Below are 13,429 nucleotides of genomic sequence, written 5' to 3'. Positions count from 1 at the left end.
CTGCTGCATCCATCAAACCAAAATGGAAACCTAATCCTAATAATGTTTTGAGAGCCCTGAAAAATACCCAAGAAAAAATTACTTTCGATCCCATTTCTATGACATACACAGATTTGTATCCTCGATTTGTTAAGAAACATTTGCTTACTTCTGTTATCGTTGAACCTTTGAAACTTTCATTTTCTAAATGGTATGACCTCAATGCACATTGTGATTATCACTATAGGAATCCAAGTCATTCCACTGAGAATTGTATTGCTTTGAAGTGTAAAGTGCATGGGTTAATCAATGAAGGGGTATTAAACTTTGATACCAACCAACAAGGGACTCCAAATGTTAATGGGAACCCTTTACTAAATTATACTAGACCATTAATAAATACCTTAATTGATGGGCAAAGAAGCCACGTAAAGAAAAAAATATATGAAGTTAAGACTCCAATGGCTAAGGTATTTGAAGTCTTATTTAAAGCTGACATGTTGAAGCCAATAGAACCTCAAAATTGCTCTAAAATGATTAACTCAACTGAAAGCTACAATTATCATGGGGGTGTTATGGGGCATTCTATCGAGAATTGTCACCAATTCCATCAAGAGGTGTAAAAGTTGATGGATATAGGTCGAGTAGAGTTTTACCAAGAGAGAGAAGAGTTTATAAAAGTTGAAGTGTCTACCATTGATTCAAAAAATAAGTTTGTGCGTAAATCGATCATTATTATTTATGATGAGAAGTCGACACTGAATCTAGAAAAGCCTGTCTCTCGACTAGTGATAACAATTAAAGTTTTTGGCTTTTTTTTATATCAAAATGATAAAGCAGTACTATGGAAGTACGATTATGATGTCATAAACCTAGATACTGCCAACGTAACGGGTGTAGGAGGCATGACTCAAAGTGAGAGGTGTTATACCCCAGAGGCTCTAGAAAAAGCTAGAAAGGAGAAAGCTAAGGTGGAAAAAAAAAAGTCAGAGTAGTCTTGACGCAGCCCCAGAAAAAAAATGTTAGAAGCTAGTCTCTGAGAGTGAATCATGTGAATTTCTAAAGTTAATAAAATATAACGAATATAGCATGGTAGAATAGCTTAACAAGATGCTAGCTAAAATTTCGCTATTGTCATTATTGCTCAGTTCAGAGTCACACCGTAATGCTTTGTTGAAGGTGCTAAATTAAACATATGTATCTCACATTGCTTCTGTCGAATATGTGGAACAGCTTGTTAGCAATCTAACAATTTTAAATTATATCTCTTTTAGTGATGAAAAGATTCCTCCTGAAGGTCAAGAAAGTACCAAGGCTCTTCACATTACTATGAAATGTAAAGATCATATAATGGCTAAGGTTTTGATTAATAATGGCTTATCTATCAATGTTATAACTACTCTGGGAAAACTCTCTGTTGATGGATCTTATATGAAACCTAGTCGTATGATAGTGAGAACCTTTGATGGAACTAGAAGAGAGATGGTGAGAGATATAAAAGTGCCATTACAGATTGACCCGTGTACTTTTAACGTGAAATTTTAAGTTATGGACATCTTTCCTTCATACAGTTGTTTATTGGGTAGGCTGTAGATCTATATGATAGGTGTTGTTCCATCCTCATTACATCAGAAAGTCAAATTCATTGTTGAAGGGAAGCTAACATGTGTGGCAGGAGAAAAAGATTTATTGGTAACTCAACCGATAAATACTTCTTATGTGAAATCAGTAGATGAAGCTATGGAATGCTCTGATAGATCTTTCGAGATTACCAATGCAACATATATAGCTAGAAGATCTAAATTGTATTCGTCACACTTGTCTACGACAATTAAAATGGTAGTCAAACAGCTTACCATGATGGGATGGTGACCTGAAGTCGGACTTGAAAAGAACTTGCAAGGAATCACGAAGCCATCAACCATATATGTAATTATTTTTACCTTATTTATTAATCTTTTTCTTTTGTTTTTGTTATTTTGTTATTTTTTTATCTTTTTGTATTTATCTTTGTTTTTTATCTTGTCATTTATTAAAAAAAAAGAGATAAGTGGTCGAAAATCAAAATTGGGGATTTGGTGATGAAATTTGGTGATAAGGCTGGCTTTATCAGAGTTTGATTTAAGTTGGGACTTCTATAGATAAATATTAATTTTTCTCATAACAATGCAAAATTATGAAAAGGAAATCCTAGATTATTAGAAATTCTTGTTATTTTCCCCTATAAATAGTGCAACAACTAACACAATAAAAGACATGGAAGAGAAATTGGATAGAAATCAAAAAGCATAGACACTGAAGTTTTCAACAAAAAAATTAGGTAGTGAAAATTTTTGGTTTTTGAGAGTTGTAAGTATTCTAATTTTGGAGTTTGGACTAAGGAAAAAAAAATTGAGTGATTTAATAGTTAGGGACAAATTGAATTTTTTTTTTTAGAATTTAAAAAAATTTTGGAAATTTTCTTGATTTCGTTGAAGTTTTTGACGTAAAATTTTAGATTTCGATGAAAGTTTCGACTTTTCGACAAGTCCTCAATTCATGGTGAATATGACAAATAGATTTCTAGATCTGAACGACCTTTCTAGTGGTTTTCTAGATTTTAACGTCAATCCTAAATCTTGATTAAGCTCCGATGAATCGATGAACTTTTTGGAGGCCATCTGAAGTTTTTGACGACTAGAAATTAGGAAATCTAAAGAGAGGGTAGACAATTGAAGAGGAGAGAGAAAGAGGAGAGAGAGAGTGATGAGAGATATCTAAAAAGAATAAAATTTTCATCTTTTATACAATGGAAAAATGATGTCATTTTGAGGTATTTAAAACTAAGAGGATTCGCATGTTGCTCCATTGCCTTACTTGACTTGTGCCATACAACTCGATAATCTATATGCCCTATTAAAACTAAAGCCAAGTTGCCCTATAGCCAAGCCAATTAGTCCAGCCAAATATCGTGGTACTTTTAAGCCAAAGTTGAGTTGCTGTAGTTTTTGGTAATTTTTTTGTTTAAATTTTTTTTTATTTAATTTAAATTTAATTTATTTTTATTAATTTTTTTGTTAAAAATATTTTTTGAAATGAATCTATTAATCCTATAAAACTATTGGAGGATTTTTGTGAGTTTTTTTAAAAATGTTTCTCAGATTAAAAATTCTACTAAACTATTAGAAAATTTCATAATAAAGAGTAAATTAAAGTGTTTTCGAATTGATCATACCAAAATATTATAGGATTTAGAGCTCAAATTAAATCTTACCAAACTATTAGATGATTTAATGATTTTTATAAAATAAATAAATAAGATTTTCAATTCTACTAAACTATTTAAAGATTTAACTTTCAAAGTTAAATCTTACTAAAATATTACAAATTTTAATAATTTCTTTTTAAACTGTATAAATAAATTTTTTGAATAAAATCCTAACAAAGTATTGGAAGATGTACTTTGAAATAAAATCTTATCAAAATATTGGAAATTTTATTAAAAATAATTATTTTTTAAAAAATGCATTAATGAATCCGATGACAGAGTTTTTTTTTCAAAATAAGACACTACTTTCCATGAGTACTCTTGAGGTGAGGAAATTTTTTTAATTTGCTACTAAACTATTGAAGTAATTTTAAGATTAAATTTTTATATTAAATTTATTCAAAAAAAAGTATAAATATGTTTTAAGACTTAGATAACACGAAATCAACTAGTATCATATTTTAGATTGACGTTGTGAGGATGCTATAACCTTTCTTACTTGTAACCGTATTCTTGAACTTAGTTTTGGTTTCATAAACTAGAATCTATCTTTTTAAAGATACCTAAGTCAAGTTTGGAACTTTTATTTAAAATGAGACAGATTTAATAGGTGACTGATTGCATATAAATAAAAAAGATTGGTGGTGACTCTTAAGTTATGTCGAGCGATTAAGTTCATGAACTTATGTGTTATAACAACTATAAATTCTTACTTTCGTTGGACAACCCCAAACATGTAGGCGTCTTAAACTAGGTTTCTTTTTTGTCCACAGTTCAAAAGGAGTTTTTAAAATTGCCTTACTAAAAATCCTTTTTAACAAACACATGAGGGTTTTCAAAGCATACATCCACAATGATAAGGGTAAAGAAGAATTGCTTAATGTACTCATAAGTATGTCCATAAAGTACGATTATGCCTTTTATAACACCATTTTGTTATGGTGTATCTAGCATTGTGTATTGAGCACATATGCCATGCTTTTCAAGGAAGTTAGCAAATGGACTAAAACATTGTCCACTTTCATCATACTTTCCATAATATTCACCACCTCTATTAGATTTGACAATTTTTACCTTACTATCTAATTGTTTTTAAACCTTATAAATAAATACCTTTAAGGCATTTACTAACTGAGATTATTCATGCAATAAGTAAACATAACCATAATGTGAAAAATCATCAATAAAGATGATAAAATACTTTTCTCCACCAAAAGATAGAACATTAAAATATTTACAAATATTAGTGTGTATCATCTCAAAGAGCTGAGTGTTTCTTGTGGTTGCCTTTTTAATTGTGTGTTTTGTATCTTTTTCCTTAATATAATCCACACAAATACTAAGATCAATAAAATCCAAATTAGGAAAGATTTCATTCTTTTATCAATCTTTGTATTCTTTTTTTGGATATATGATCCAAACGTTTATATCATAAGTAAGCTGAATTTTCATTCATTAACCCACGTTCAGTACCAACATTATGATGCAGGTTCAATAGGGTCTCAACAAAAAGGTTATTAAGATTTAATTTGTATAAACCATCATAAAGAATACTGAAGCCAATAAAATAATTATGTTTAAATAAACTAAAACATTTATTTCTACACTTAAATGAGTATCCAGATGTATCAAGTTTAGACAAAGAAACTAAAATTTGAGAAATAAAAGGAGATAAAGATTTTGAAAAAGATCTAATGGTGTTTAGTTTCTAAAATTAAACAGTAGGTTCTAACAGCTTTAACTGAATCTTTAACTTGGTTTCCCATAAAAACATTTTCATTTGGATTTATGGTTTGAATCATAAGGAATCCTTGCATCATATTTGAAACATAAATGGTACAGCCAATGTCAATCCATCAAGTGTTATAAGAAACTTCTAACAAATTTGATTTAAAACATACAAAAGCATTAGGCTTACATTTCATTTCAAACCATGCCTTACATTTTAGGTAATCTTTCTGATAGTGTCCAGACTTTCTGCAAAAATGACACATATCTTTCTTTTATTCTTTTTTATGGATTTGGTTAGATGACGCATTAATCTTTAATGGTCATTTATTGCTTTTTTCTATTTTTCTTTATTAGTTTGTTTCATCTCCTGGCTAGCCCATGAGATTAATTGAGTAATACCTTACTTCTTAAGCCTCGCTTTCTCTCGGATAAGCATACTTTGTAGTTCAGACACATTCCATTTATCATTTATAGTGTTGTAATTTATTTGAAATGAACTTTACTTAGGAGGCAAGGAATTTATAATAAATTACACAAGAAAAGTTTTACTCACTTCCATTCCCATGTATCTTAATCTTGCTAACATTTTAGTGATATACTTATGCATGGTACGAGAACCTTTAAAAATCATGGTAGTTATAACATACCCATTAGTGTTCTAGCAAGTGACTTATAAGCAGATTCAAATTGAGACATATTTTTCACAAACTTCAAAAATTCCTTAGCATTATCAATTTTAGGAATTATTAACTTAATTTTCGCATGAACATTAAACTCAATCTATTTGATCTTTCTCAAATATTAAGAAAAAACCTTTCTTCAGTATTGCTAAAAAGTAAAAAGCCTATTAGTCAGGAGTGCCAAATTAAGATCCAAAACACTTAGATGATACTGGACTTATTCACACCATTTAGAAAAATTAATCACATTAAACTTTATAATAGAAGAAGCTTGCGAATGAAGAGAAACGGGAACAAATGCTACAAATTAGATAAAATGCTCATATGTTAATGCTTTGAATTGTAAATTAAATACATAATACAAATTCAAATAATATTCATATAAACATTCAATGTACATTGAAGTTCTCTTTTGGGTGATCTAACAATGTACAACAATAAACATAATTGATACTTCATTTTTTGTTTCACATAATTGGTAATTTTATATACTCTAATTAGACATACTTGCCATCTTTGGATATACAAAAATATCTAATAAATTATATTGATCAACCACAATCATATTTATAATTATAAAATTAACCAATTTACCTTTGGGCGATCCTTAAATATTTTATAATCATTGAATTTTAATTTACTCAATAAATATTTATATCATCATGTCATCTCATTTATAACATTCCATAATCACGAGTAATTGAATTTTATTTAATATGAAAACTTTTCAATTTGGCCACTTTGGTGACTAACAAAGTATATATACTATAGATATCAAACTAAATAATCATATCAATTATTTTAATGATAATAGACATAATGATAATCCAAAACATATATATATGGAAGGTGTTACTAATGTGAGTAAATAAAATACCCAAAATTATTGTATCTCACATACATAATAAAATGTAACAACTAGATATTTTTGTATGAAATGAAATGATATCATAACAACTAGATATTTTTAAGATAATAAAAAATTTATTTACATTAATGATTTTCATGATCATTATAAAGAATGTAACATTAAATTGTATTATATAAAAATATTATCACAAAAAAAATTAATGACTTAAAAAAATCTAAAATTAACTTTTCAAACCTAATTAGTTTTTAAATAAAAACAAACAAATGGAACTTTAATTGAAAGTATCCTAAAAATTAAGTTGAATTCGTTTATTTATATTATACTAGAGTTATTGATTTTTTTATAGTAAGTTTTAAATATCAATAACCTTTCACTATATTACGTATTTTGTATGATAAAAAAAAATATTGATTATTGCTTTTGGGATTTCATGGTTGAGAAACCCATGACAAAATTTTTATGTAGTATGCCATCATTAATTTGCAAAGAACATTGAAATTCTTTACTTTCAACATAATATAAAAAAAATTAATAAAAAACAATAACATGAAAATCGATTATAAAAATAATAACAAATATATAAAAAAATTAATTTTTAAAAGAAGTCTTAAACCAAAAACTCGGATATCACTTGTTAGATTTCTTTTATTATGCAAATCAGATTTTAATTTTGTATAATCTTAATGCCTAAAGTCTTAGAACAAAATAAATTTCACAATTTCTTAAATAATGACAAGTCATATCTTGATCTATAAATTTTTTTTAGAAAGTTTTTATAATTTTTTTTCTCTGTTGACCCCTTGGCTATAGGCAGAGAAAGTGAAGCAACTTTCTTTCATTTGCTCATAATTTTCCATCAACATATAAATTATAAACAAAACTCTCATTCATTCATTACATAATTATAATTAAAACTCCTTTTGTTTTAATTACATTCATTAAACAAAACTTTTGTTTACATTCACTAATTAAACAAAACTTTTGTTTTAATTGATCGAATTTAATAACATTCAATATTTATTAAACTATAATAATTAAATTAACTTATTTACTTAAGTTATTAAACCATAAAATAAAAAATATTTTAAGTTAGATGATGGGCATGTGGGCCACATAATATCTAACATAACAGTGATGTCCAAATGGCTGTCGGTAGTCTATTAGCCAACCTTTTAAAATCAAGAACAATGGAAGAAAAAGAACATGCTTTAAGTGCTTTCTTTAGGTTTACCGAACCCACAAATGTCGAATCATGGTGAATTATGGTAGAACAAGGAGTTTACCCTTTGCTTGTAAATTAGCTCAGAGTTGGTTAAATAACAGCAAAGGCAAGAGCAATAGATCTCATTGGTAATCTATCCATTAATAGTCCTAAGCTCATTGTTGTATATAAAAAAAAATTAGTTACTGGCATCACATGACCCTTTATGCACTACACATGGTGGTATATGAAATGTAAACACTTCATTTATCTATTAGAAGCAAAAGCATTGCCTTAGTAAAACTCTTATATGTAGAAGTTGAAGCAATTGCTTATAAAGCAATTTAGACATTTTACACATTGGTTCAAGAAGGATGTCCACAAAAAAGGGCCAATGTCTTGTATAAGGCTAAAGCCATAAAGCTGTGTAGACATTTTGACATTGGGAACATATTCTCTAAATTGTGAGCCACTGGGACTTTTAGAGAAGTTTTTTATGTAAAAAAAAAATGGTGGAAAACTATAGATCCACTAGTAGATACCTTCTAGTTGGTCTAACTAGCTAGAATGTTCATCACAATGGCCATCCTAGGAGAAAGGTTGCGAAAGTTTTGTCACTTCTTGATCATTATTCAAAATCATCAACATATATTATTGCATGACTATTTTGATAAGAACATATGCCATCGAGTTAGAGAAAAGTTTAAGCCAACTTTATTGTAAGCTTTTGACTCATCTAATCCTTTTAGAGTAAAGATGAATCTTTGCATTGTAAAGCAATCATGTAGTTACCTTAAGGCCAATAGCTTTATGATTTATTGGTAGAGTGTTTAACTTAATGTATTTTATTTTTTAGTTAACCTAAAAACTAATTGTACCGGTCAAATTAATTTGAGTCGATTAATTTTTAAAATTAAAAAAATTTGATTTGGTTAACAAAAATAAAATAACATAATTCGATTAATTCAGTTTTAGATAATTTAGTTTAAAATTAACCAAATCGACCAAATAAATACCCATATGATTTAAGGCTTAATATCTAGCCATAAGGAATTTGGCCAAAACATGGGAAAGCTAAACCGAACCTCTTTCTTGGCATTTGCTTGGTCTTTTATTATATTATCACTAGATTCATCTTTTGCATACACTAAGCATACCTTAATAACCAAACACCTAATTTTATTCAACATAAAGCTTTTAATGAACACTTGTTAAATTAAGAAAAGCAAATATTCCTACTTACATCTAATTCATGAAAATCAAACCAACACAATGAAAGCAAGACAATTGTAGCCTCAAATAATCAAAACACATGTATATTATGAATATGAACATGAAAAACATTAAAGAAAAGGAGGAAAAAGGTTTGGCCACCACAATATCCTTCATGGTTGAACCTCCCATGTAGATGGCATTTTTTATTATGTGATCATTTTCTTCTCCAATCATTACCATGGAATGGGTAAGCTGGAAAAGATAGATCAAAGATGAACTTATGAAGAAAATCTAAAAAGATAAAAGAAAGACTATGAGAAATGGAGAATGGAAATGCATGAAAAAGGGTAAAGGAAATTATCTAAACATGAGATTTTTATCCTACAGTTTTTCTTTTGTCAAGAGATTTTTTTAGCTGAATTTCGATTGCTGAAAAAAAATACCTCTCTACAACCCTATGCATGTCAATTTAAAGAGTTAAAGCACCATTTTCAACTATTGGATCAAAATGTATCCAAAGATAATAATTTTTTTGTCTTTTTTCTTCAAACTTGGTATCCAAGGTTGCAATGAGAGCCTTTGGATCATTGTACCTCCAAATCTTTTGGCTTCAAAAAATTACAACACATCTTCTAGAAACATGTAGAGGTGTCCCTTGGTAGCATTCGAAATTACCCATTTACCCCTTATTAGTGAATAAATGCCATTTTCATGATTTTTCTTTGATTTTATGATTTAATGATGATTTTTGTGATCTTATTGAACCAAAATTCATAAAATAATCCTCAGTCATGAGCTGGAGGTTTTTCAAAAAAATTGACCCCTAAAAGATTAAATTATGAAAATACCTTTAAATGACATTTTTGTACTTTTACCTCTCTTTTAAGGTTCAACTTAACTTTTAAGGGCCTATATCATAATTTTATTAATACTAAGTCTTAATAGTCTTAATCAATCATGAATTCCAAAGGTTGACCCAAGTTTGATAAAAAATCATATTCGTTATTTTAGCTTAAAATTCAATTTTTCTAAAGATTTTCTTTCTAAATATTAGGTATTGACAAAACTCGATTAGCTTTTACCGATTTTCATCAACTTCAACTCAAGTCCACATGAAGGGTATTTTGATCAAAAGGTTCAATTTTGCTCAAAGCTCAAAAATTGCTTTAAAATCTTCAAGAATCCAATGACTTAGTTCGATTCTCCAAAAATAACCCGGATTTGATCTTTTTTTTACCAAATTTTATCAAATTTGAATAAATTTGACTTTTAGGTAGACTTTTGACATTTTCTTTTTATTTTTGCTATTTTTCTTGCATCAAGTTCTTCAAAAATTTTGGACAAAATCTGAGTCCTGATTTTTAAAACATTGCAATTGACTGAAATATATCCTTACAAAATTAAATTTCTATAACATATAATGTATTAAAAAAAACTAAAAATTTGATTAAGCTTACTATCCTTTTCAATTGGATAATAAAACATTAGAATTTGATTCAATTCGTTACCTAAATATCTCAAATTCATATATTACTCGATAATAATCGGGTCTAAGTTCAAGTTTTCAACGAATCAGTACAAGTAATTAGCTTGAGTCGATTAGACCCAATGATTCTCTAATAGTTTATGAAAAGCAATTTTCATTTGTCATTTATTTTCCTTATTGGGAGCCAGCTAAACCAGATGGCCTTGTTAGCAACAATAACGACAATACGCATTTAAGGTTCAGCATTGAATTTTAATTAGGGAAAGAAACCATTTTTAGTTCTCTTGTTTATTGCTTGAATAATCTATATATATCAAACTCTGTGATTTAGTCATTGTTCCCGACCACCTGACGTGATCATAAATGGACACATTTGGGTTTATGAACAAGGTTACCACTTCAAAGGGGCACCTCTTCTCTACTATATAAGAATTTGCAAACTACTAGGGATTGGTTCTAATTTTCATGAAAAGTTTGGTTCAATTGCCTCCGCCAAGTTGAAAATAATTTTTCTGCTGCTCTAATATATATATATATATATATATATATAATATTTTAGCTTAATTATCTGACACATAGCAAAAATGAGGCACATAATTTGTTTTAGTCCTAGCAGGTGTATCAACCTAAATTTATTAAAAAACTAAAACTACTCCATTAATAACTCGAATACAATTAAAAAGTTATTTAAAAAATTTATTTCACATGTGACATACACATGGCATAATTTTATTGGTCAAGTGCTAAGTGAACATATTAATTAACAATGATAGTTGTTGAGTCATAATATTACACAATTTGAAAATTCATATACTAATTTATATAATTTTTTTTTTCAAAATTTAAGTACCAAAAACCCTGCAATAAACTAAGGGTACGATACAAATATTGCCTTGAACAGTGACACAATCTTCCTACCACAAGGAAAAAGAAATTAAGCTTTCAATTACCTCATTAAAGAAGTCTCTTAGCATCTACTTTTGAATGTAAACATAGATATGAAAAAACTATGAGTTGCTAGAATTTAAATCCTAATTAAAGGTTTAATAAAAGTATTTAAGTTTATCCTTAATGATCATCTCTTTTTTAAAAAGAGATAATTTAAAACCTTAATTTTACGCCTAAATATGATATGAATAGGTTTTGAAAAACATTATCTCATCTTTTATGTTTCGAACATATATTCTTTTGTTAAAGAGAACTATATATACTAAATATTTTGTACTATAAAGTTGGAATTCATGAATACAGGTTAACCAAAAGCATCAAATACTAGTCGATTTGGACTATGAAATTTGTTAAACTTTAGGATTCAATCTCAAATTCAAGAGAAAAGACAAAGATTTCTCCATCTAGCTCCCAATAATTCCTTGCTATTCCAATCAAGAAAACTGCATGCATGGATGATTTCGTGTGAGAGATATTTCTTGCCAACCATTTTTCCCAAATTTATTGGCCCATATCTTTAGCCCCCACTCCACAACGACCTCCAAAACATCTATAGTAGTATTATAAAAATCTTCATCACCAATTTCTTTCTTGTAGATCGGCATATAACGTGATTAATAAGCTCTAAATGTGAGTGCAAAATTGGTAGGTGTTTGGTTAGAAGTTTGAGCATTAAAGACGTACGGAAATGGTTTCAAGTTTGTTCAGCGAAAAAAACAAAAACAAAAACAAAACAAAACAAAACAAAAAGAAAGCCTCCAAGTTTGACATCCAAATTTCAACATCGAATATAAAAAAAGTACGAGACTTTGAGATAGAAAGAGACCGTCGGACAGCAATTATTTCAAAGTCAAAGGGAAGCAACTGTGAACTGTTTCAATTAATATTATAGCTATTCTGACACGCCCTTTTTGATTTTGTCTTCATCTTTTATTTGTTGTGAAATTCCAAAAATACCACATTTGCTTCTCATAACTACAGAAATGTGCTACTGTGTTGGGACTGGGGCCTATTTGTATGGAATATTGAGTATAGTTTTTGCCTTGTGACTTTGGAGGTCAGGCCGGTCGACAGCCGACCTAAGTCTATTCATTTTTTTTTTTTCTTTTCATGGGATTTGTTTTTAGATATATCATCAAAGAGTACAAACACTAGAAAGTGCAGTATTCTATGCATATATATTTTCTATAAAAAAAGCCGTAAATGTTTGGAAGTTCATATTTGCTGAATATTATTATTTAAAAATAATTAATAAATCAATTAAATTAAATTTTTGGATCACGCATTTATTTATAGCCTGTAAAAGCAGAAAAAAAAAAAAAAACAAAACAGAGGAAAATACAGTAGAACCTGAAATCATTGCTGACTTTTAGGTTTGAGGTTCTATTAATTTGAAACTTAATATATAACTTGTTTTAAAACAAGGCGAAAATTAGAAGAGAACACAAAAGAGGGGAAAATAAAACACATTAAAAGAAAATATAAATAGCAAAGCGAAGGAGGGTTATTGGGATTTTTTTTTTTATTAAAAGCCTAATCTAGAATATCCAAGTAGCAAACCATTGAACTGCATTTATTATAACTTTGTGCTAGTGGAAATGAGAGCACAACCATTTATAGATTCAAAGAACAAGTACTTACAATATTTATTTTTGGCCACGGTAGTTGTGAAACAGTGTGTTAGTAGTTGCCCATTAAAATTATTTATTATAAGTAGGGAGATGAAAATGAAATGTTCAGCGTTAGATTTTTTTGAAATTTTTTTTAAAATACTCGAAAATAAATATTTATTAATGTTTGTTAATTTGAGTGATAAAAAATTTAATTTTTTTAAATAAAAATTTGATTTAAAATTTTATGAATGGAAAAATAGATTTGAGAAAACTTATTTTTCCTTATAAGATTTGACCTAATTTGATTTTGGATTAATCAAAACCTAAAATGACTTCTGGATATCTCATACCAAAAAAAGTAAATATTTAATTGCACTAGATTGATGTAAGGGAATGCGTTTTAAAATCTTTAAAGAAACGGATTAGGTGCAGATAATATCTAAGATTACTCCTGATCG

The sequence above is a fragment of the Durio zibethinus genome, chromosome 22 (assembly GCF_047325235.1).
Source record: "Durio zibethinus cultivar Kanyao isolate XHJ-2024 chromosome 22, ASM4732523v1, whole genome shotgun sequence".
Taxonomy (NCBI): Eukaryota; Viridiplantae; Streptophyta; class Magnoliopsida; order Malvales; family Malvaceae; genus Durio; species Durio zibethinus.
Note: the sequence above shows the minus strand (reverse complement) of the source record.